The 25,234-nt window shown below is 38.7% G+C and overlaps 1 protein-coding gene and 1 long non-coding RNA gene across 5 annotated transcripts in view; one reads left to right on the top strand and one right to left on the bottom strand.

Annotated features, from left to right (window-relative positions):
* The window catches only part of Ctnnd2 (catenin delta 2), an 814,201-nt gene that overhangs the window by 590,906 nt on the left and 198,061 nt on the right, over positions 1-25,234 (bottom strand). The gene's annotated exons all lie outside the window — the stretch shown is intronic.
* On the top strand, positions 14,478-24,980 carry LOC121144283. The gene is made up of 3 exons (XR_005881602.1): positions 14,478-15,318; positions 15,859-15,965; positions 24,709-24,980. It is a non-coding gene; the product is annotated as an uncharacterized LOC121144283 (long non-coding RNA).

Below are 25,234 nucleotides of genomic sequence, written 5' to 3'. Positions count from 1 at the left end.
CATAAAATTACTTTCTCAAGTAAGTGATACTAAATTTAACCACGCGTTAGCAATCTTTATCCAGATATTTGAATACTGAACAAACCCTAAGTGCTGATGTCCATGTTTAATGTATTGCTTTTATATCATGCATTTTTTTCTTTTTAAATAGAGGAAAAACATTCTTCTAGTCACTATCTATGTATATACATCTGTACTTACAAAATTCTTATGAAATAGAGAAAATGGCCAGGTGTTGGTGGCACACACCTTTAATCCCAGCACTTAGGAGGCAGAGGCAGGTAGATCTCTGTTTTTGGAGCCTGATCTGCAGAGTGAGTGCCAGGACAGGCTCCAAAGCAATACAGAGAAACCATGTCTAGGAAAACCAAAAAGAAATAGAGAAAATGTAGCAGTTTCATTTGTATCTACGCTTACTACTTTATAAAAACTAATGTTTCTCAACAAAAGAAACTACTCATATTACCCGGCTCATGTTTTGTTTTTAAATTTAAAATACTTAAGTCTCACATCTGTACCTGTCAATCAATATGCTTAATAACATGATATAATTTTAATATTTATATGCTATTCCATCTTATGGAATATATCTGCCCTGATAATGGTGTGTAAATGATCTTTATTTCCTCTCCACCTAGTTCCCTTCCCATCTTTTGTCTTGCTTTCAACCCAGGCCCCTTCTGTGTGGCTTCTCTTTTGTCATTTCTATTACAGATTGGTTGAAAGAGGTAAGTACCTATGGAATTGGGTCCTAGAAGCTATACTCAGTGCTTTACATTCATATGCTTTTATTTATTTATTTATTTATTTATTTATTTATGTAGGTGTGTTTTAATCATTCTACTTCCCTCATAACTTTATGAGAAGTCATTATTAGGGCATCTGGTTTAGAGATAATTATAGAGGGGCTTAGACAGACTGGGAGATTTGGCAGGATCATGGTAGTAGTGGGCAGAATTAAACTCAGGAGGTTTGATGTCTACATTCACAACCCTAAAACATCACACACACACACACACACACACACACACACACACACACACGACATGAAACTATACTCTTGTGTGAACAATCCCTGGAATACACCTCTGTCAGTGGAACTGTTAGGAAGCTAATTTTAAAACCAAACTGATACATACTTTTGCATGATTTTAGGTAAATATTTTAAGTGTAACACATGCTCCACTTTGGTTTTCCTCTTCTTAGACCCAATTTTGTTCACTCTATTTAAAATACACTTTATCCACTTTCCCCATAATCAAATAGGAAGAATCCTCATCTACTCTCAGATGTCAGTGGTAAGGCCTGTGCCTCAGTTTCCATGAGAACATCTGTGGACAGAGAGCTTTCTCAAGTGCCTGGACTCCTACTGTGAGAAATCATCTCAGATGGAGCTCCTGTCCTGGAGCTCAGGAAGCTGATGACACTAGAATGGCTCCTGGACTCATGTGCAGTGGTGCGTTCATCCAAATGAACATAAAACTATAACTCAGAGAACTTATTACACTGCAGGAACTACTTGAATGTCTGAAAAATCAACTGCTCTAACTTTGTTAGATCATATGAACTGGTATAACTCTTAGTATCTTCCTCCTTGTCTAGGCACAGGCATATTATTTAAATAAATCAATAATCACTGAGTAGAAAACTCATAATTTATTACAATCTTTGGTCAGAACATCTGATTAACATTCAGGTGATGGCCTTTTAGACTAGCTCTCAAATACCTGACAAAATGTATTTCTAGCTCCTCAAATTTACCATCAAGAAAAGTTGTATTTTTTCTTGCTATTGGTAGTTTATGGAAAAGTCTTTGTTTTCTTAGGTATACTTTATGAGTATGATAAATAGTTAAATATTGGCACATACTATAGGTTGATTAACATAGTCAAACTGGTAAACATCCTATTATGTCATATTTTTCTTTAGTAAGAGCACAAAAGATAGACTCTCTTAGTCATTTGAGATATCCATTGTTACTAATATTAGTGATCATGCTGTCCAACTGATTTCCAGAGTTTGTTCATTTGTAAAGTTAAAGTTTGTCTGTGCTCTATGGCCTAGATGCGCCCCCCCCACCATTCTTCCTGGTCCCCGGAAACAATTATCCTATTCTGTGTTTCTACTTATACCCTTCACCAGATTCCACAAAGAAAAGAGATCAGATGGGGTTTGGGTTTCTGGAGTACCTCCACCTCCCTATGCTGGGGAGGAATGTAGGCGTGAGATAGAGGATGAGCTCTAGTGTCTGGGTGCCTTCCTTTGTGGAGTATTCCCTTTGGGACTTGAGACAGAGTCCCATGTAGAATCAGAAACTCATCTTTTCTACTAGGCAGGCTTTCCAACAATCCCTTGGATTCTTCCCATCTTTTCAGTGTAATGCTAGGGTTACCAGTGCACAGTAGCAAAATATTCAACTATTTGTGTAGGTGCAGGTTCAAAGTCAGAGCCTCATGTTTGAGGAGTGAGCACTCTTACCCACTGAGCCATATTCCCATCCCTGGATTATTTCACTTAACTTAATGTCTTTTGTGTTTATCCATGTTACTTGAAATGTGTAGGACTTCGTTTTCTTTGTAAAGAAGCTCCGTAATACAATGGTGGCAAAGCTATTTAGAGGGTAACTAACTAGTCTCTTGATTAGATTTTAAGTCTCCTCCACAGGAGTGAATTTTTTGTTTGATACTATAAGTATAGTCAAAACCCATGACTCAGAAGTCATTGCCCCTAGGGGACAACCTATTGATACTATTATTCTAAATGGTCACATTGTCAAACTGCCTTATATTCATGTTTATATTAATATGCTGGTGTTGCTCTAACCTTGTGCAGATAATCTTCCTATTGCAATGGTATTGTTTACTCACACAAGACCTGCACAACATCAAGTCAGTTAAAAATTCCATCATGGGACATCCCATCTCTAGTGAAGAAGCTATTGGCAAATGATGACTACTGCAAGAGGGAAAGTCATTTTTCCTTAGAAGTGTGTTCATGGGCAGGTTCACCAGGTCCCAGAGGATGGTCCCAAGCTTGCATGCATACAGAGAGCAACTAATTGGACTTAATTTAAAAGGAGGACATTAAGTTAGAGGGAGGATGATATGGGGAGTTCTTGGAAGAGTTGGAGGAGGGGGAGTGAAAAATAGATATAATAAAGTCCATTACATAAATGATTGATAATTTGAAAAGAATATAATTTAAAACCTGAGTGTATGCATCTTGCGTCTCTGCCAAGTTTTCATTATTTATTTACCCGTGATAGACCCTGGATGGTTGTATCCATATCTTACATATTGTTAAAAATACCTCAGAAATCATGGTACTTTAAATATTTCTTCAATGTGTTGACTCTTTTATTCTTGGATATATACCATCTACTGTAGTATAAAATATAATGGCTTTTATTTTTATGAAGAACCGACCTATGATAATAGATAATAGATTTACCAGTTTATCATTACAACACTTTTCTAAAATGATTCTCTTGTCTTCACACTGTTGCCAACACTTATTACTTTATTCTTTGATAATGGGCATTATCATAATGTGTGAAGAAATATGTTACTGTAGTTCTGATATGTATCCCTTTGATGATGAACAATGTTGATCACTTTTTGATAAACCTGTCAGGCATTTCTCTGAGGAAAACAAGAATGTCTATTCCTTTCTCATTTCTTTTAGTTGGGTTAGTGGTTAAAAAAAAATTTGAGTTTTATAGTTCTTATATACTTCAACATTTTCCCCATTAAATATTTGGTCTGTAAAAACTCTCTCTCATTACATAGTTCACCTTAAGGAAAGAATCCCTCTATATCAATGCAGATTCTTCACATCAAGGATATGCAGTGGTATTGGACATTTGGACTGTACCCACTCTTCTGAGTGGATCAGATTCAGTCAAGTCAAATTATAGACAGTGAACAACTAAACCAAATCCATTATTGCAAAACTCTTACTTCCTGGCTTCAAGTGGTATGGGTTTTGCCTTATTCAGTCAGAATCTCACTAAACTGAAAAATCCTGACATCCCTCATCTTTGTCAAAGCCTTAAAAACATTACAGTCAATGTCTTAAAGTCACTTAAGCCCTCTGGCTCCATGAACTCGGCTTGCAAGCTTTCCACAAATGACAGTTGATTGCTGATGGGAGGATGTGACAAATGGATGAATTAAAATTTTACTCATACAATATGAATACATTGCCTATAATCAGCATTATTGACTATTAAAATGAGTTTGACAAAGAGATACGGAACTTGAAATTTGAAAACTCACTGCATTCTCTAAAAAATACAAATATTGCCCTCTTACTGTAGTTTACAAAGGATGAATAAAAAGCATTTAAAGATGTACTATGAATTAAATATTATCATAAAATGAATTATAATTACATAACATTTAGAAACCATTTAACAGTTTAATAAAAGCTTTTAAAAATTCATTTCCGTAGACTGCATGGTAATAGATAATTTCTTGCACATATTTCTTTCTTTTTTTTTTTTGAGACATGGTTTCCTTATGTAGCTTTGGAGCCTGTTCTGGAACTAGCTCTTGTAGACCAGGCTAGTCTTGAACTCACAGAGATCCGCCTGCCTCTGCCTCCCAAGTGCTGGGATTAAAAGGTGTGTGTCATCTTTAACTGGAACATGACTACAGAGGATTATAAGGACCAGGTCTAGTAATGTTGTTCAATGGAATGACCACACATAAATAGCATGGCCCCTCCACATATTGAAACACATGTCAACATAAGGCTCAACGCTATATCACAACCATCATTAGCTATTGTAACTCTTGGTGACTTAATATCTTCCCCATTCCCTCTTCTCCAACATTTCTGTACTTACACTCTCCTGCTGAAAAAAAAAAACGGCTATCACCTTGACTAAACAATGTTGACTCTGTAGCCCTTTCTCTTTCTATTGTTGCGATTAAACATCACGACCAAAAGCAGCTTATAAATGGAAGGGACTGGGGGGGGGTTATGGCTCCAGAAAGGCAGTACATGATGACCATCATGAAGAAAGCATGGTAGCAGGCAGGCATGGCTTTAAGAATTGCTGAGATCCCACAGTTTGAAAAACGAGCAGGAAGCAAAGAGTGCACTGGGAAAGCGTGTGTCTTTGAAACCTAAAGCCCAGCCCATTGACACACTTCCTCTATTAAGGCCACATTTTTGTTTGTCTTTTGAAACAGTGTCCTGGCTGTCCTGGAACTCACTCTGTAGAGCCTGCTTGCCTGGAACTCACAGAGATCCACCTGCCTCTGCATCCCAAGTGCTGGCATTAAAGGCATGTACCACCACTACCCTGAAAGGCCAGACTTCTCAAATGTGGGAGTTTGAATAAAAATAGTCCCCATAAGCTCATGGCAAGTGGCACCATTAGGAGGTGTGACTTTGTTGGAGTGGGTGAGGCTGGCGAGAGAAAGTGTATCACTAGGCTGGGGTTTTGAGGTCTCAGAAGCTGAAGCCTGGCCAGTGTGTTACTGTCTCTTCCTGCTTCCTGAGGATCTAGATATAGAACTTTCAGCTACCTGTCTAGCACCATGTTGGACGGTGAACCACCATTCTTCCTGCCATGATAATGGACTAAATCTCTGAACTACAAGCCAAATTAAAAATGTTTTCCTTCATAAGTGTTGCCATGGTCATGGTGTCTCTTCTCAGAAATAAAATCCTAAGACACTAAACATATGTAAATAGCATAATCAACTTGGGACCAAGTATTAAAACATCTGAATGTGTGGGGGACGGGGGACACTCTCATTCAAACCGCCACAGACCCTGAATGTTGCTCCATTTTTAACTTTCCTGGTTTAGACTCATTAGAATTGATTCAAAATTGTTCAGATTTTTGAGCTAGCCTTAACACATTACTTTGGTATTAAAGAAATATAATTGATGTGAGACTTGTTTACTCAACTTCATTATAATTTGCTATTATAGTCTGTATCCTTGCACATAAACCACAATGACTATTTGAAAATATTGTGCGTAATGTTTTTATGTGTGTGTTATATTAGCTACTGACAGAGATATGTTGACATCTCCAACTACCAAAAAACATTTTTTTTTCATTGAATCTACCTTGGTCTCCTGAACACTGGTATTTCAGGTTCACACCACTATATACTGCATCCAGCTAAACAATTACTTCAAAGAATGCGATACATAAAACAGTACAAATGTTTCCAGTCTGTACTTACTAAGGGCTGAAATAAACAAATCATGATGTCAAATCCAGGACTAAGTTTAGTAATTGTTAAAGGGCAATAATGGAAATAAAGCTGATAATTAATGATCTCCAACAATTTTCAAGATGTCTTTTTTTATAGGAGTACTTCCAATCTGGGTCTACATAAAGACAAGACATACAATGAGATGGTCTTCTATGCCTCTGCAATTTGGAGAATAAGTTATATCACAAAATTACAAAATAAGTTGGGTGGTGGTGGTGCATGCCTTTTAATCCCAGAATTTGGGAGGCAGAGACAGGCAGATCTCTTTGAGTTTGAGATCAGCCTGGTCTACTAGAGCTAGTTCCAGGACAGGTTCTAAATCTATACAGAGAAAACAATAAATAAATAAATAAATACAAATAAAAAATAAATAAAAATTTAAAAAATGAAATTGCAAAATAATGTTGCCACAATTCATTCAGGTGCAAAATTCTTCCTCTGATTCAGTTGCTTATAGTGCTTCCAGCAGTTTTTCTCAATACTAACTCAAAAATTGTAACTTTTCCTTTTCCTGATTTCAATGTCTAAGTATTCTTTCCCTGACTCTCTAGACTTTCTCTCTCAAGTCTTCTCCTGCTCACCATGCTCCTTACTGCTGAACACAGCAGCTTTCATGGACTCTATCTCAAAAGGGCTTGACTCTGTTTCCTTTTCTTCCCTGTCTCTGCCCTGGCACCTGCTAAGAGTGACAGCTTGCCTCCTTTGTATTTCTTTCAAGCTCGAATACAATGTTCCCTGAACTTCCCTGTGACCCTTTGTAGACTATTTTATTAGTGAGACTAATAATTCAAAAGGGAACCCAACTTCCCTGAGTTACACAATAGTGGAGTTTTTAGAAATGAAAGACTAGTAAGATCAGATTCTAAACTTCCACAAAGTACTAAAACACACTCATTCAATAAAAAAGTGTGTATAAATAAAAGGTTATTGCTAATAAAATAATTCCCAAAGGAGTCATAATTTGACCTAGAAATAACAAAATAATTATTGTAAGGTGTTAGACATGTAATACAATAATAAAGATATTTGATATCTTTGCCAACACATTCAAGGCCAACAATATTCAGAAACTAAAATTATAAAGTAAATTAAATTAGTTCATAAATTTAATTTTCATGGTGGTTGGAAGTACATCTCCATATATGTACTCACTCATTAATGATTATTTTATCACAATAGAATCTTAAGAAATGAACTCCTCTTTGTCATGTCTTAAGAAAAACATGTTTTCAATGCTAGGTGCATTATGCAGCCTTTTGAAATTGAAAGCAAGTTCTTAGTTATCTGTGGTGGCTGTATAAGAAATATCGAATATGATTGCTTTCTATAATATGAAATTTGCTTTTAGGACAAGAAATTAACATCTTTTACATCTGTCCTGCCTAGTAAGACAGTAAACATTTTATGCAAATGTTTTAATCCTGTCCAGCCAGTAACAGAAAGTCCCATTGCCCTGTAGTCTAGGATTTTGATGGCCTATGACAGTGACCCCTTGCCCTTCTCCACTTCCTATGCTCCAATTCTTTTCAGACCAGTCAACTGAATATGATTGGGGGACCTGTGGAGGAGGTGGGAGAGCAAATGGGAAAAAGACCCAATCACCCTTCCTTAAAATAAAACCAAATGCACTTCCTGCCTTCCTGCGTGTTTATTCTTCCTCAACACACCCTTCCTGATCAAGAGTGAAGTTTGACTTATCTGGACACCTCAGATTGGTGATTTCTTCCTTTGCAACTGAACTTGTAACAGTGGAAACCATCACAAACCCACTGATTTTTGTTACCCTCCTACTCTTGTACCCTTGGCCTCCTTGATGCTGCCCTTGGTTTTGCTCTCTTCCCCTCCTTTTCCCTCCCCCTCTCCCCATATGGCCCAGCTCAGCCTGGTCATGTCCACTCTGGACTCTTCCTGTGGAGATATCTTGTTAATACTGCCTGAAGATCAGATGACAGAGCTAGCCACTAACTAACCATAGAGGTTTGGAGGTCTGTGCTGATAGACAGGAAGTGATATTGGTGGGCAGAGAGAGGAATATAAGGCAGAAGGAGACAGGAACTTGGACTCTTGCAGCCAAGGAGTTAGCAAAGTAAGAGTTGCCAAGAAGGACAGATTACAGGTGGGTTGAGATGAAGGGAGAGAAAGTTGGGAAGAGCCAAATTTCTTGGTTGCTCTTACATTCAACAAGACAGCTCTGCAATCCTGAAAAGTGCATGAGCCAGCCCCAGCCTTGATTTCCAGACAGGTGGCAGCCCTGACTTCTGGATAAGAATCTCCATTTAGCCTCAGTCTATTCTTTAACGTCATTATACACAAGCAAAATGTATGCTCTTTTCTCTCTCTCTGATCTTTCAGCATTTGCCACAATATCTGGCTGAGGGTGTTTATTATTAAGACCATTTAGAACTCATGTTACATGCTACCAGATATCCCTGCCTGGAACTATACTTTCCCACATGTCTACAATAAACTTTCCCCTCCACCATACCTGGGAGCAGTCATGTCCTTCCTTTTCTTTTATTTCTTTTTTTTTCATTCACCCAGGTGCTCTTCCATCTTCAAACTGCACAAGTTGCCAACAGTTATGTTAAATGTTAGTCTAAAATTTTTTCAGATCTGACTATTGTAAGGTTCTAAAGAAAATACAACTTCATAGTACTAGAAATGGCTGGTACTATCAAAACTCTGTCAAAATTGTCCTATATGCATCAAATACTTCCACGCTAAACAACACTTTAATAAAAAATCTCTTCTGTGTCGTAAGTTTGAACAAGAGTTTCCAAAGATGGGTACATTAAGTAGATTTTTTAAAAAATTAATTTATTTTAAATGTTGTAACAAAAATACAAACAAAAATTATCACTGAAAAACATGTGGTCGCATGGCCATTGAGCTGTGACTGTTTTCATAAAATTATCAACTTCAATTGAATTAATTGGGCTTATCCCTTGCCACTCCTGCCACCACCTTCACTAGAGACACTTGATTAAGGGAAGTCTCAATTGGCCATTGCATCATCCTTCTTCCCCAGAATGAACTGTTCAACATAATATGTGCAAGAACACTGTGAAGTCACCTTTGCTTGTAGGATCGGCAATGCAATTGTAGAATGATAGGCAGCACAAGAGTGGAGAGAGCACTCTGAGTACAGTATCCAAGTAAGAATGGCTTCTTGCGAGTCATCACTGACAGTTTCCTCTTTGACACCAACTCCGCCCATATTTAGTGACATTTTAGTGTTAGAGATGTCAGTGTTTTTTAATCAGGAAGCAAGAGAATGAACTGAAAAACAATCACACAGTAGTAGTTCCTAAGAATAATTTAAATCATGGGTTTACTTTAAAGAAAGCCTAGTGTGTGCAACTGGTGCATATGAGATCTCCAATCAGAGCACACCAATGAATCACATAAATGTCTCTCTCTCTCTCTCTCTCTCTCTCTCTCTCTCTCTCTCTCTCTCTCTCTCTCTCTCTCTCTCTCTATCTCTATCTCTCTCTCTCTCTCTCGTGTGTGTGTGTGTGTGTGTGTGTGTGTGTGTGTGTGTGTGTGTGTGTGTTGGCGGTTGAGTCTAGGGCCATCTGGGAACCCAGTCCAAGCATCTCAAGTCCACTGCTTAGCAGCTGTAAAATGAGCAAATTACTCCAGCAGACTGCTTCATGGCTGGAGTGGGGGCAGTGAAACTGACATCAAACAGTTGTAGTTCCGTTTCGTACACATTGTTCTGAATGCCATCAATTTATAGCATATGAAGGTTACTTGATAAAAATGGAGCCCCCGAGACACCAGTATAATTCTTTCTACACTTCCACAACACAGAAAACTACTGTCTTTTGGGATTTCCTGTGAGAGAAAAGCACACTAGGTCACTAGAGGGTTTGTTTTCTTTTCAGTGTTTGCAATTTTGCTTTACTGCCCATGCTTTATGGGACAGTCCATGCAAGTATGCCTTCCTCCTTCCCATTTTAACATTCCAGAAAGGCATATATTTACTCACATACTGAGTGAAGGATGCCATTTTTTCTCTGTAATTTATAATGACATGGAACTGGGAAGAGAAAAGACATGCAGTGTATTTAGGAAATAGCTGAGTGATGAGAGAACAGGCAATTAAGACCCCCGGCCTTTTCAGCATCATCTTGCCAATAATGCCTTTGTTCTTCCCAAAACATCACCTGCATGTGTTCCCATTTTACATGTTCCCACTTTATGCAACCAAAAAATACATATATATATATATATATATATATATTCCTCTCACATGTGCTTTGAGTAAAGGCTTCACTTGTATGTAATACCTATCAGATAGTAACCAGTTTAATCAGATGTAGATGTATCAACAAAGGATAAAGACAAGACTTAAGCTCCAAATGTAAGCCTTAGAGGGATAAACACAAGTATAAAAATTGTGACCTTAGGTAAGAGAATGGCCTCTCTTCCTCTGTCTGCAGTTCACACCGCCCATGCTGCCTGCATCCTGGTGCATAGGGGCTTCCTTTTAGAAAAAAGCACTGTCTCAAGTCAGCACATTCAGCCCATCCTTAAGCAATAAGCACTTTAAGGAAAGTACAGACTAAGGCAGGAATCAATTCCAATGCACTCTTCAGAGTGGAAGATTTTAAAGAGTATTCATACATGGGATCATTTGAACAACTAGAAATTACAAAATGAGGAGAAAAAAATCTGAGACTAAGTTGAAGGAATATATTTGGGTAAAAATAAAAGTGCGGTGTAATGAAATTACAGAATGGAACTAATTGTGCCTCATCATAGGAATTGCTCTCTTTCACATCTGAGTTGCAGAGAAGAGCTTGCTGCTTGGCACTTACTTTCCCTTGGGTTACAAAACAAAGAGAGCACTTGAGATGCTTAGCTACTCTTTTGTGATGTAAAGGAAGAAATTCTACTCTTGAAATTGAGAGAAAGTGACTTCTAAGAAACCAGTAAGGAGCTCAGATGCAGGCCTGGAAAGGAGATCAAATTTCTTCCAGGTGAGGACAAACAGGAAGTCAGGGTCCAGAATAGAGTGAACATAGTTTAGACATTTCTCAGAAGGGTTGCCTTTTCTACCCAAGAAATAACAGAAAGGAAAGGACAGAAAGCATCTCTAGGTGATTTTAACTGCCTATATGTCTCTTTTAACTATCCGTATATTGACCAACTCATAGATATAATCTTGCCTTATACATAAACAAAAAAGATACAAATGTCACTGTACTAGAAAATGATGTTTGTGGCTCTCAGAGATTATTTTTAAAAAGCTGCTTTAATGTTGTACAAAGACTAATAGAAGAGAAAGCAAGGCCTTCAGGTGAGGCTCTTAGTTTTGTTAATAAAGGCAATTATAAACAGAACCAAAAAGAAGTTCAAGGTTTATTATTAGACTTTGAAAAGAAAAAACTGGCCAGGGCAGTCAAGCTGCAAGATATCAGCAGCATCCTGGAGGAAGAGCACTGAGGAGAGAAGCAAACAAGTCCGTGCCATTTTGAGCTGGAATGGATGTCAGGGACAAGGTGGACAAGCAGCCACATGGTGGAGAGGCTGCAGGGAAGACTGGGAAAGCACAACGTGTTAAAGATAAGCAAGCATAGAGAAGAGATAGAAGAAGGAAAAGGAAAACTTGGGTTTTTCTGAATAATTCGGGAAACTGGATGGGCTTGCAGTCCTACATAAGCTACTGCACCAAAGGCAGAGACTCTGGGAAGAAAAAAATTAAAGTATCCATTAAAGGACTAATGATTCCACCCATATATTTAGCATGGAATAAAGTGAGTTCATCCTCCTAGGGATGGCCCTGTAACTAAGTGAAGGATCAGGTCCAATTGAAATGTTAGGGCTAAATATCATCTTGACCTAGGAACTCTAACAAGACCAATAGAAACTATAGCAAATAATTAATTAGGTGCTTTTTTATGAGTCAAATTAACTTGGACTATTGCTGCTTTCCAATGCGTCTAAACATTCCTCTGCATTATCAATCTTTTCTCTAGGTTATATTTTATTGTTGCTGGGAGTTCTGCAATGGTCTCAAGTCAAAAGCATCAAAGACCCAGTTGGCATCAACAAGCCAGTTTATTTCTTCAGTATCAAGGAGTCAACTGACTTTTGACAAAGTATGCATGATTTTGGTCACAACTTCTGATGACAGAATATGAGACAGTGTAATGGTTATCTTTGGTAGTTCATCCAGCTGGACTGAGCACGCGGAAGTACTTCTAGTAGTCTTGTTTCAGAGAGCATTTCCATGGAGGGTGAGAACATGAAGGCGGAAGTACTTCTAGTAGTCTTGTTTCAGAGAGCATTTCCATGGAGAGTGAGACCATGAAGGCTCTAAACTGATGGCTGTTTAAATAACTGGGAGGATTCACAAGATGACATCATTTTACAAAGGCCGAATTCAGGAACAGGGTCACTGGTGGCACACCCTCATCACTTTTCTTTTGACTTGTGTCCTCATCCTGTGCTCTGCTTCCCAGCTTTCACTTTATTCTCTGAATACAGCTTCTCCCTCCACATTATCACAGTCCCAATATTTTCAGTCTTTCCTTGAGCCCAGAGTCAACCGATCTAAGGATCTGAACTTTCTGAAATGAAGAGTCAAACATGTCATATCCCTTTTATGCCTGCTACTACAGTTATTTTGTCACAACAACAGAAAATAACTAGTGCAGAGAAAATTTGTTTAGAAAGAATGTAGTGTTGTCAGTTTGGGTCTACAATGTTGGATACAGCTGAAAGCAGGCAGGAATTAAAGGGACGCAAATATTTAAAGAAATATTGCAGATGGAACTGTTCTGAGAGACATGAACTGAAGAAAACACCATCATTTACTCAAGTAAAGCACAGAAATGACATTTGGTATGCCACTAGAAATGGGAAATAGGTTAATTCTGTCAACTAACATGTAGTCAGAAATAAAACTTGTCTTCCAGGTGCCTACCCAATCCATTCTATTTGTAATCCTATTTTCAAACAGCTGTTGACATTGCCAACAGAAACATATTTACACAGTTTGGGCTTCCTGGTGAGGACAGAGACTTTCAATGTAAGTATGTGGATGCCATCTCTCTGGAACTGTGATGAGATGGAAAGAAGGCTTTAGGCTCCACAGGGAGAAACCAAAGAGGGCCCTGTGTCTTCTCCTCAATGCCTTTGTGTAACTGTAGGATCTCCAGTGTCTATCTCTTTTTACTTTTCTTCCTTTCATTCCTGTTGTTTTCATCTTCTACTCCTTGAAATCATGGGTCATTCTGAAAAGACTTTATTGTAAAGATGATAAAAATTATCATTAGCTTCTCAGTTCATTAAACAAAACTTTAAAGAATGCCTGTCTATCTATCTATCTATCTATCTATCTATCTATCTATCTATCTACTGACCTACCTATACAATGTATTGTATCTATATCTATGCAATATATAAATAAAATTTCTTATCTTATTCTCATTTTCTTTCTACTGCATTTCAGATATAAAGCCAGCTTAGTACATAGTTTTATTTGCAGAAAATCTGAGAAAAAGGTCCATATCATATTTCTATAGTTCTCCCATTGCTGTGTCATGCTCAACACTGTCATAATTTACCAAGAAGCTCTTAGGTATAGTACAATATTATTTTAAGGTGTGTGAGTTTTGTTTAGGCTGTATTTGTTTAACTATGTGAAGCTGTGATTCTTTTACTGTTTGATTCTGTCTTAACCTTGGGTTCTAAATTATCTCCCACAGAAATGCACCATGGTTGTTATTGTCTAGAAATGAGAGTTAATATGAACATGTAATATTATGAACAAATGGAAATAGCTCTGGGTACAAGTACCTAAAACTCCAATATAAAATAAGTATATTTAGAGAATATACAGTTATATAAACCCCAAATTTACAAAAGAAAAGTATATATCATCTTTTATAAACCCATGTACCTAGATTTATTTTGTGTTGTTCAGTCAACACTGCTCAAAATATGAGAGAACACTGTAAATTAATTCTATTTTAGTCAAAGATTCTGTGGTTCCCACACACAACTCCTAGATTCCATCAGAGAGCTCCAGCCTCATCAGTGGTACTTCTAACAAGTCACTTAGATACACAGAGAGTGAACTTGAACCATAAGTACATGGAAAACAAGTCAGAGATGAAAAGATAAGGATGCAATTAGATACATGAAGATGTAAGATTAGAGGTATGAGAAATAGGGAAGGAAGTCATAAGGTAGTTGTGGGACAAGGGAAGGGATAGAGAAGGAAAGGCTTATATGAAGACTATGGAGTAATTTTCAATTAGTTTTATCCCTATATCATCAATACTTGTCATAGAATTATGGTTGTCACAAGTGTCAGGGGTAATAGGTGGGTTGTAATAACATCCATCTGGCATAGTTTAAGGCTTGTTGCTAAACACCCATTTTGCAGAAAGTTGCTCTCCATAGCAGAGGGTCATGTGGATTGAAGACCAATAATACTAGTGTTAAACAACAACAACACTGCCTTAACACAATGGGAAGGCTGTAAAGAGGGTCAGCTGAGAAGTACTGTAATAAATATGTGAAATATACAATTAAAACTGCACAAACTCTGGTAGCTATATGAAGAAAATGAATAAAAAGACAGCAAACACATATGTGAGGAAGATGAATTTAGAAATAATCCATGATGTAAGGATGACAATGTCACAGACCAGCATGGTGCCTATAGAAAAGGATGGTATGGGCATATGCAAGAAGCAGAAAGGTAAAAATCTAATAGGCTTGTCCATAGTCAGCCATGACTGGAGGCTTCTGGTCTGTGGACCTGAAATATTGGCCACACACCCCTGGTGTGGCTTCAGGGGGACAGAAGTGGGAAGAGAGGAGCTTCAGGATTGGCTTTCCTTCGTGTGCTCTTTCTGTTAGGTCAGTGGATCCGGTAGGAAGAGCAGGGAAATGCTCAGGTGGTTCTTTGTATTTTTCTGTGTAATTGTACTCAATAAACACCCATTTATCCTTTATCTTCCGTCTAGTGATACAATTACATCCTGGCCTTCACATGAGGAGTGTAAAAGGGGAGGATCCAAGAAGTGATCTCCCCCGTTTTGTCTTCTACATTTGGGTAAGCAGAAATACCTACCAGTCATGTCCAGGAGAGGACTTGGTTTTGGAGAGAAAATTCTACTTGCAGTTATTAACTTAAGAGTTTAGAGACATAAAATAGGAAGGTGTGGTTTTTGTCTTTTCAAATGTAAGTCAAAACTAGCATCTTTTCTAAAACAGTCTTAATTTATCTTAAGAATACTTGATCTTGGCTTCTATTGCACCTGGTCAAGGATGTTCATGAAATGAAATATCTGCAATTCTCACCAGGCAGAGATAGTGAAGGAATAATAATTGCAACAGGAAATATAAATGCTAGTTTTGAGTCAACCAACAATTATATATTTACATAATAATCTTAATTATAGAGCCATTTATCACAATATAATGACTACTGGCCATGACATTAAGATATGTGTTAGAGCTGTGTGCCTGATTCCTTAAACAAATTGGTTTGCACACACCTGTTAGAAAGGCTGAGCTTGCCAGCTACCTGTGATGTTACTAATTACTTATGAGAAATCTGCTGACCTATCAGGAATGGGTTAATATTTTTCAGCAGCATCCTTATAGTTGTCACTGGAAGTAAATCTCACCATGCAGTAAGACACAGCCAAACTGTCTGCCGAGGAGAGTCCTGAAATAGCATGTTGTCCTTCTCTACAGGTGAGTGCCATCTTGTTCGCCCTGGGTACTTGGGTATAGCAACTGGCCTGACTGTAACTTTCTACTGCAGAGTCACAGAATAAAGTCAGACAATATTTGAATCATTTCCTGCTTCAAAAGAGAAACTGAGTAGGATGGTATACTTTATCTTAATACAAGGCAAATTCATACTCTCTTACTAGACATTCAAAATATTATATTGCATATATCGCCTTTATATAACAACTGGAGTACATAGTTTGGGCTGATATTTACTAGAAAACAATAGATGGGAACAACATTATAGAGATCTGCCCAGGTACTGATGATTGCCCAGGCACCTCAGTATGCAATATTCCATGGGAGATCAAAAGTAATTTACTAGTCAGGTCTGGTGGTGCATGCCTATAACCACAGCTATTCAGAATGCTGAGATAGGAAGATTACAAGTTCAAGGCCGGCCTGTGCAATAGAGTGAGGTTAAGGGAAGATGGAATAACTTAGCAAAAAAAAACCCAAAATCTGATTATAAAATAGCTTAGTGTAGAACACTTGCCTAGCATGTATAGGGCTCTACACCTGATCCACAGTATCGATAACAATGATACACTGTGGTTAGAATGCGCAGTATTTCAAACAAAACACATTGCTTAGAACAATGTATACATATACCAGTATTACAAAAATACAAGGATGTCTACTCTGCATAGTGAGCATATTTAAACTAAAAAGATTCCACAAACTGATAGTAGAAGAATATTAATTTTAGCAAATACAGGAGAAAATAAAACTTCTTTCTTCCTTAGTAATACTTCTTGTATTTGTAAATATGAAAGATATCTGGAACTATGTGCCTTTGTTAGTTTATATTTACAATAAGTTTAATTGTTTATCCAATACCAAGTAGTTGACTCTAATACCATATATGGTGGAGCACAATCCAGGAATGAATTTGTATGAGAATTCTGAGTGCTTGTGAGAAAACTCCAAGAAAACAAGACAAGAATCGTATAACCTCAGTTACTTGAAAACACAGAATTAAGCCAAGCAGTGGTGGCACACGCCTTTGATCCCAGCACTCAGGAGGCAGAGGCAGGCGAATCTCTGTGAATTGGAGACCAGCCTGGTCTACAAGAGCTAGTTCCAGGACAGCCTCCAAAGCCACAGAGAAACTCTGTCTCCAAAAAAAAAAAAAAAAAAAAAAAACAGAAAAAAAGGAATAAAGGGAGGAAGGAAGGAAGGAATAAAAAAAGAAAGGAAGGAAGGAAGGAAGAGAGAGAGAGAGAGAGAGAGAGAGAGAGAGAGAGAGAGAAAGGAAGAAAGAAAGAAAGAAAGAAAGAAAGAAAGAAAGAAAGAAAACACAGAATTGTTCTTATAATGGTATCATTGTCTTCCCAGGTGTGGTGGGTGAGAGGAGTTTACTTCGGATTACTCATGTTTGCTTGCTGCTGTCATTCACTTAAAATTTTAAACTATCCTTTATATTCCTCTATGGAAAACTTGTTTGTTTTTGCCATGTGTTCCATATACTTTTGATTGTAAACAGCTTGAACCTATGAGAACTTTAGTCATGATTTCTCTTAGAGAGTAAGTTTTGTGATGCTTTTAATAAAGTTAGCTATTGCATGAGACTTCAGTAGGCCTCGTCTATTGGCTTCATTCTCCCAGGTTCACTCACCTCTAGAGCAAGATGTGTGCATGTGCATGTGTGTGTGCTTGTGCGTGCATGCGCATGTTTGTGAGTGAGTGCCTGCTCGTGCATATGCACGCACGTGGTGTGTGTGTGTGTGTGTGTGTGTGTGTGTGTGTGTGTTCTGGTTAGTATTCTGTCATCCTGACATAGGTCAGAGTCATCTGAGAACAGGACCCTCAGTTAAAAATGGTTCTATCAGATATTCTTGTAGGAAAGTCTGTAGTGTAGGCAATGCCATCCCTGAGCTGGTAATTCTGGGTAGTCTAAGAGAGGAGCTTGAGCAAGGCAAGAGGAGCTAGTCAATAGCAACATTCCTCCATGGTCTCTGCTTCAGTTCCTCCCTCCTCATTCTTGTGGTGAGTCTGTGCCCTAACTTCCATTCATGTTGTATTATAAGCTGTAAGATAAAACCTTTGACCCCAAGTTGCTTTTGTTTGTGGCATTCATCATAGCAGTAGAAAACAAATGAGGACATTATGCAGGTCATATAATGTGTATAAAAGGTGAACCATCTTATACTCAAAGGCAGGATGTTAGTCAGTTTCCTGATATCCTAGCAAACCCACAAGGAGACAGGGCTATTCTGGGCTCAGTTTTGGAGATTCCAATCTCCGTTACTACAATTGCTTCTGAGTAGAGAGTAAGGAACCATGTCCTGGTAGCTGTGGGTGGCACTGCTGATGGTTGGGATACAAAGCAGCAAGTAGCATCTGGGTCTTACTTCCCCTTTAGGAACATGATCCTAATGGCCTGACTTCATCTGGTAGGTTCTCTCCTAGAAGATTCACATGTCCCTCTGGTGCCCTAAGTGGTGACGGAGACTTTATCACGTGTTCCTTTGGGAGCTGTTGTAGATCCAGACTATAGCAGGCAGCACTGAATCCCCCGAGTAGACAATGTGCCAGGAAAAGTGCTGACTGAAGAAGGTATTGGAAATGGTCTCTCGTCTTGTAAGAGGTTAGAAATACAACCAAGACAAGAGTCTTCACATGGAGACACACATTCGAAGGTGCAGTTAAGAGAGGGCTGGAGAGATGCTTGTAAGAATGAGCTCCTGCTATCTTCAGAGAACATTGCATTTAGTTCCCTGCACCCACATGGCATTTTACAGCCTTGTGTAATTCTTCATCCATGGGATCTGCTGCCTTCTTTTGGCTTCTGTGAACACCATGCATGTCTGAAGTGCATATACATACATGCAGGCATGTACTATATTTTAAAGTGGCTCAGTTTGACATGCTAGCATATCTGTGTTAATATTTTACTTAACTAGTTTATAACTACTTTAATCCTCAGTTATAAATCCACAGACACACCAGGGAGCCTCAAGACACTTAAATATTATTTGAAGAGAAATTCAATAAATAGAATGTCAAACTTCCAGGTAAGAATGCAAAGTCCAATGAAAAATGAAAATCCATCCAGAATAATTAAATGCCCTAGCGTGGCACATTAGTTTTCAAACTGTAGAAGAATATAGATAGGTTTCATTTTCTCTTAACCTTACTGTCTTATAAGCCATATCATAAACATTCATAATAAGAAGTAATAAAATTCAACTTAAAACAATTTTTTCAAAATGCAAATTTTATCAGTTCCATTGATTCTTAGCATAACCAATGTTATCCTTGACATTGTTGCCTTTGCATTGAATGGTACTTAGCAATTTCTGTAAAGCTGCTTTTCACAACATACTCAGAAAATGAGTGCACAACTTCTGAAGTTTAGGGATGACCATGCCCTGGACAAGCTTCTAATTTCTCTCACTCAAAAAACCATATGGGATCCATTCAGTAACCTGAAAATCTGTGGAAATCCCACAGAGCGACAACATTTAGCGCTCCAGGCAACATGACTGTATTTCCCTCACCATGATTGAGTGACACACTTAAGTTAAAGCCCTGAGTCACAGTTGTCAGCCATGCCGTTGCTTCCTCACTTCAATGTAAGCAGTTTGAAGGAAATAAACTCCAGACTCCCAATAATCCCAAAACACCATGAGAGCAAAAGAGTTAGGATTTTGAGATTTGAAGAAGGAGAAGGAAAAGGACATAGCTTTAATAACATAACATCACAGGGCTAATCCACTCTTAATAAAGAGGAGCTGCCACCATCACAATTAGATAGGTTATCAATATGAAGAAAAGTAGCTCAAATATTTGAAGAGAAACTGTTTTATTGAACAAATTAACTACTTTAAGCAAAAATAGAACATTCTACACCTTTTCTTTTAAGCATGGCTATCCCCCCAAATTGTATGAAGTGTTTTAAGGTACTTATGAATCCAGAATACAATGATGGACAGATAGTGCATGTATGTGTCCTCCTACATTCCTATTTCCTAAAAGAAGACATGGGAATTCAGTTTGAAGTTAAGGGTTGAGAGGAAGTCTCTGTCTCTACAGAAAATGATTTGAACCATTAGAACCTGAACCAGTCCCCCCCACCCCATTGCTAGAATGCTGGACATGACGGTGTACTTGAAAATTTCAACACTGGGAGGGTAGAGAGAGGGGGATCATGGAGCTCCCTGGCCAGCCTGTCTAGCCTAATTGGTAAGCTTTAGAACAGGGAGATAGCTTTCCTGAGGATGACATCTATGGTTGTCCTTTAGCCTCCGCACTCTCATACCCCCACACCCCCACACTCATGCCCATGTGTACACACACACAACTAATACACATACATAAAAACTTTGAAGTTGTATATGTGTACTTGTGAATAGTATAGTTTTCCTTAAATGATATAAAACCTATCATGCCTAGACACAATACAATATTCACAGTAACAACCTTTTCTTTTCAGATTGTTTTGGTTGGTTTGCTTTCCATATACTATCTTGGCATGTGGTAGGATTACAGGGTTGTAGGTCCACACCCTAGCTGAACAAAATGTTTTCAATGGAAAGGGACACAATTATCCAGTACTTCAATTAAAATCTTGAAAGAAATGCACTGAAATGTGTGCTAAAGACTTAAGGTAAGGGACTTAAACGTCCACGGACTTGTTCCATGGTAGTAAAGTCTCTCAGCACACTCAATTTTTGAGCTCCTGTGAGTCCCACCTGAACATCCTGTATGGAAAATAAGTGAATGGCCAAGAACTATACAATAAATAAAAAACACAAACAACACTCCACAGGGCTTCATGGAGGAGGGGTGGGAATTGTTCAGGGGATAAGGAGCTTTCTGAGTATGAGGCCAGATTTCACAAGGACTGCATAAAAGCCAGGTGAGCATGATCGCCTACATGGAATTCTTGCAGCAAGCTGGCTAACTGAATCAGCAAGCTCTAAATTCAAGTGAGAAACCTGCCCCAGTATATAAAGTGGAAAGTAATTGAAGCACACACTCACACGCACACAGAGACACACACACTGACACACACACACACACACTGACACACACACACTCACACACACACTGACACACACACAGAGACGCACACTGACACACACACAGACACACACACTCACACACACACACACACACACCAGGCATATGCTAAGTTAAAACCTTCCTTGTTGCATTTTGGGGGTTAAGCACTTTCTTTTGGGTATTTTTTTATCCACTGTAATCTAGTGACTGGAAAGAGCATGTTTCAGATTAGGACCTGCTTTTGTGGCTCTCAATGACGTAACTACCAAGACAATGTGTTTGATGCAGCAGAGTGATTCTTTTTCTCTCTTTCTTTTTTTTATTTAAGTTAGAAACAAGCTTGTTTCACATGTCAATCCCAGCTCCCTTCCCCTCCTCTCCTCCCCTGCCCTCCCCAGCAGGTCCCCCAGCCCCCCCAGAGAGAACTTTACATGTCAAGACAGCTTCCAAGTTAACAGCTGGGCTTGCTGGCCCCAACCAAGAAACTGGTGGGCATGTTTAGCAACATTTCTGAATTCACAGTTTGATTTTGCTTAGTGACACAGATGACTGAAAGGACAAATGAAGGCCTGAGGAGAAGGCCTACCATAGGACGAAGACAGGATCAAGGCAGAAAATGAGCAGATAGATGTCAGGCTTATTCTACACACGAAGCCAAAGAGGAAGGTGGGCTGCAGAAATGCTGGACGTCTTGGAGACCATGCCAGTTCTACAGTGCTTGCATCTGCTGCCTTCATCACCAGGGGACAGATGAGTGTGTGAGCTGCTTCAGTCCCCTTGGTAAATCATGTCAGTCATACTTCTTGAAGCTATTAACCGAATCAGCTTCCACTTTACCTTATTTTATATTTTTAAAACAATCTTATTTTACATACCAATCCCAGTTCCCTCTCCCTCCCATCCTCCTGCTCCCCAACCTTCTCCCTCCCATCTCCCAACCTCTCCTCAGCGAAGGTGAGGCCTCCCATGGGGAATCAACAAAGTCTGTCATATCATTTGAGGTAGTATCAAGGCCCTCCCCCTTGCATCTAGGCTGAGCAAGGTATATCTCCCTAGGGAATGAGCTCCAAAAAGCCAGTTCATGCACTAGAGGGATAAATAGTGGTTCTACTGCCAGTGGTCCCATAGACTGCCCAAGCCACTCAACTGACAACCACATTCGGGGAGCCTGGTTTGATCTTATGAAGGTTCCCCAGCTGTCAGTCTGGAGTTAGTGAGTTCCCACTTGCTCAGGTAAGCTGTTTGTGTAGTTTCCACATCATGGTCTTAATCCCTTTAAGATTTTTCTTCATTTCCTAAGTGCCTTGAAATTCCTTGCTGACAATGCTTCCCAAAAGCAATAGTTAAATGAATTAGAACAATGCAAAAACCCCAACCTTTTCTCTGCCTATGCATGTGCTGACCACTGAAAACTGAGAGCTTAACAACTAGATAGGATCTAGAAATACTTAGGAAACAAACACCTGACACATCTGTAGGGAGAGATCTTATGTACCCATATCACTGATGATGAACATTAGGGTGTGGTCACAGGTACTTAGAATATACAGGGATAAAAGAGCTGGGAGGAAGGATATGTTCTCTCTTTGGGTTCTAGTTGTGTTCCTGAGAGCAGTGTGCTGACCTTTGGTTCTCCACTTTCTTGGCTTCTCATGTAAGTGACTTCTCCCTCAATAAATACCATAGGAAAAACCCTACTTTGTGTTGCTTAGTATTTCCAGGTTACACATCTATGAAGAACCTTACAGACTGGTTTTGTAGACCAGTAAAACTCACTGGAAATGTGAGCAGTGCTGTTCTACTGAGCTCCTGCATTATTTAAAAGGGAGAAAGGGAAGTGAGCATCAACATTCATCTTTTTATTATTACATAACTTTTGAGTGTGGACAATTTTGCTAGGAAGAATAGGAGGACTTGACATACCAGAGCATCTCATTGGATACCCGTGGCCACAGTCCTTCACTTTCAATAATCTTTCTCTTCTAAGAATTTAGAAAAAAAAATGTTTGTAAGGAGGAAGCCATTAGTTGGGAGCCTGCTAGACAATGATGTTTCCTTGGGAATGGTGGCTCCTGGTATCTCCAGCAACAACACTTGTATTTCATGCATCTCATCATAGCACTTTCTCAGGACTCCATGAGTTCCAGAAAGGCATCCTTTCTGTCACTCCCTGGCTCTTCATCAAGCAAAACTTCTGATAAGGGACAGTGTGAGTGGAGGAAGGGGGATTAATTCCTAACCACTGTGCTTCATAATTGAAAACATGTATATGAATAATAATGTTATATGAGATTAAATACAGCATAAATATATGATCAGGAAATATGGATTGATGTACAGTATAGATAAAAGTACATTATATAATGGAATATATTTATTTTTATATACATTTATAAATGTTATATACAGACATAGGATATCCATACATAAATATATGAGTAGTATATAATTACATAAAACTGTAAGGAATGTATATATATGGGTATTAATTATTATATATTTATTTTCCAAACTCAGAGTTAAATAGAAAATATAATCAAGAAAGTAAGAGACGGATCCTTTGTTTCATTTCTTCTTTTCAGAAATATATGATCAGTGATCAGAGTGTTCTCTCTGTCTCTCTCCCTCTCCTCCCTTCCTTCTTTACACTACTATCAAGAGTGACTTTGCTACACTATCACTTCTCACATTAAACCTCCAGTGATTGCCATGGGAACCAAACTGTACTGGAAAGTCCACAAAGCTACCTGCCTACCTTTCCAGCCTCAGTTCCTGGCAGGCTCAGCCACATCATGGGGTGCTATTGTCCAAATACACCACATCCCATTTCCTGGCAGGGTTCTTAGGTACAGTGTATGTGGAGTCCCTAACAAGTGCCAGAGCTACCAAGGTCCAAAAATCTATTGTCTAGCATGCCTGGCCTAAGGACCTGGGCAGCTTACTGTAATTCTGGAAGCTGTGGTTCCTCTCCAACTCCCAGGTCTAAGCTGTCATAGAACAGTCTATTCCTCTCCTATAACTTATTGTAGTCACACTTCTACACCCTCAGTTACTTTCTGGAAAGCCAGGGTTGGTAGTCATCTCAATTCTCCAGTACTTCATGGCTATTTAACACAGAAGAGTGGTCCTCCAAAGACTGGGTGTTAAAGGAAAAGGAGAAAAAATTAATGAAAAGCTTTAAACACACACACGTTCATGCACACAGGCACATACACACAAACACAGAGGCGTGTGCACACACAGCTCTGGAAGAGTCTGAAAATAGCGACAGGAAATAAGCATGTCCCCTCCCCTGACATATTTTCAACTTTAAGCAATGTCAGCACAAACTTCAGCAGTGCTCGGCTATTTTGCTAAAATTATTTCATTTCTATAATTTTCAAAACTCTTGCATGTGTTATCTAAATACAATTCAAAAATAACCTTGTGATATTCGGATTTAAACAACTCCATTTTCCAAGAAAGGAAAGTGCAGACCAAAATATGAAGCAGCTAATGAAAATTTAGTCATGTGATCAAGAATCTGTTCTGTGAGAAAGGCCCTACAGCTGCTTCCTCTCATACCGCCTACACCTCCTTCCCAATGTTGCATCACAGTGAGGCAGGGAAAATAACCACAGGCCACGGGAATTAAGTGAGCCTCAGGAGTGTGGGCACAGAACACCAGTAGGAACAATCTATTGTGTGTTCACAGATCACAGTGGGGCCCCTGTGCTGAAGATCACGGCAAGGACCACAAAAGAAGACCTATTGCTATGAGAAGTTGGGATGACTTAAGACCTATTGCTATGAGAAGTGAGGAATGGCTTGGAATGAGAGGTATTGAATGAGCAACACCAGTGTTGCTGCTCATGGGATTTATTCTCCACATTGCTACTTTAGAATCTCATAGTTTGTCAAATCCTATTTCTTTATAACAGTTACATCATACAGAAGACTGTGCAGCCATAGCAACAATAAAAACCTAACACCCTACTAGACTTGACAAAGACTTCCATTTATTACATAGGATATATTAGACATTACTTTTTAATCATTTCTTTCCTTTTGAGATTGTAATATAATTATATCATTTCTCCTTTCACTTTCCTCCCTCCTAACCATCCTATATGCCCCTTGCAAACTTTTTCAAATTCATGGCCTCTTTCTTAAGTGATTATTACATGTATATATGTATATGTATATACATGTGTATTACTAATAAAACCAGCTCAGTATAT

This window comes from Mesocricetus auratus, unplaced genomic scaffold (genome assembly GCF_017639785.1).
Source record: "Mesocricetus auratus isolate SY011 unplaced genomic scaffold, BCM_Maur_2.0 Super-Scaffold_100015, whole genome shotgun sequence".
Taxonomy (NCBI): domain Eukaryota; kingdom Metazoa; phylum Chordata; class Mammalia; order Rodentia; family Cricetidae; genus Mesocricetus; species Mesocricetus auratus.
The sequence above is the reverse complement of the archived record's forward strand: the minus strand, read 5'-3'. Positions and strand labels throughout refer to the sequence as shown.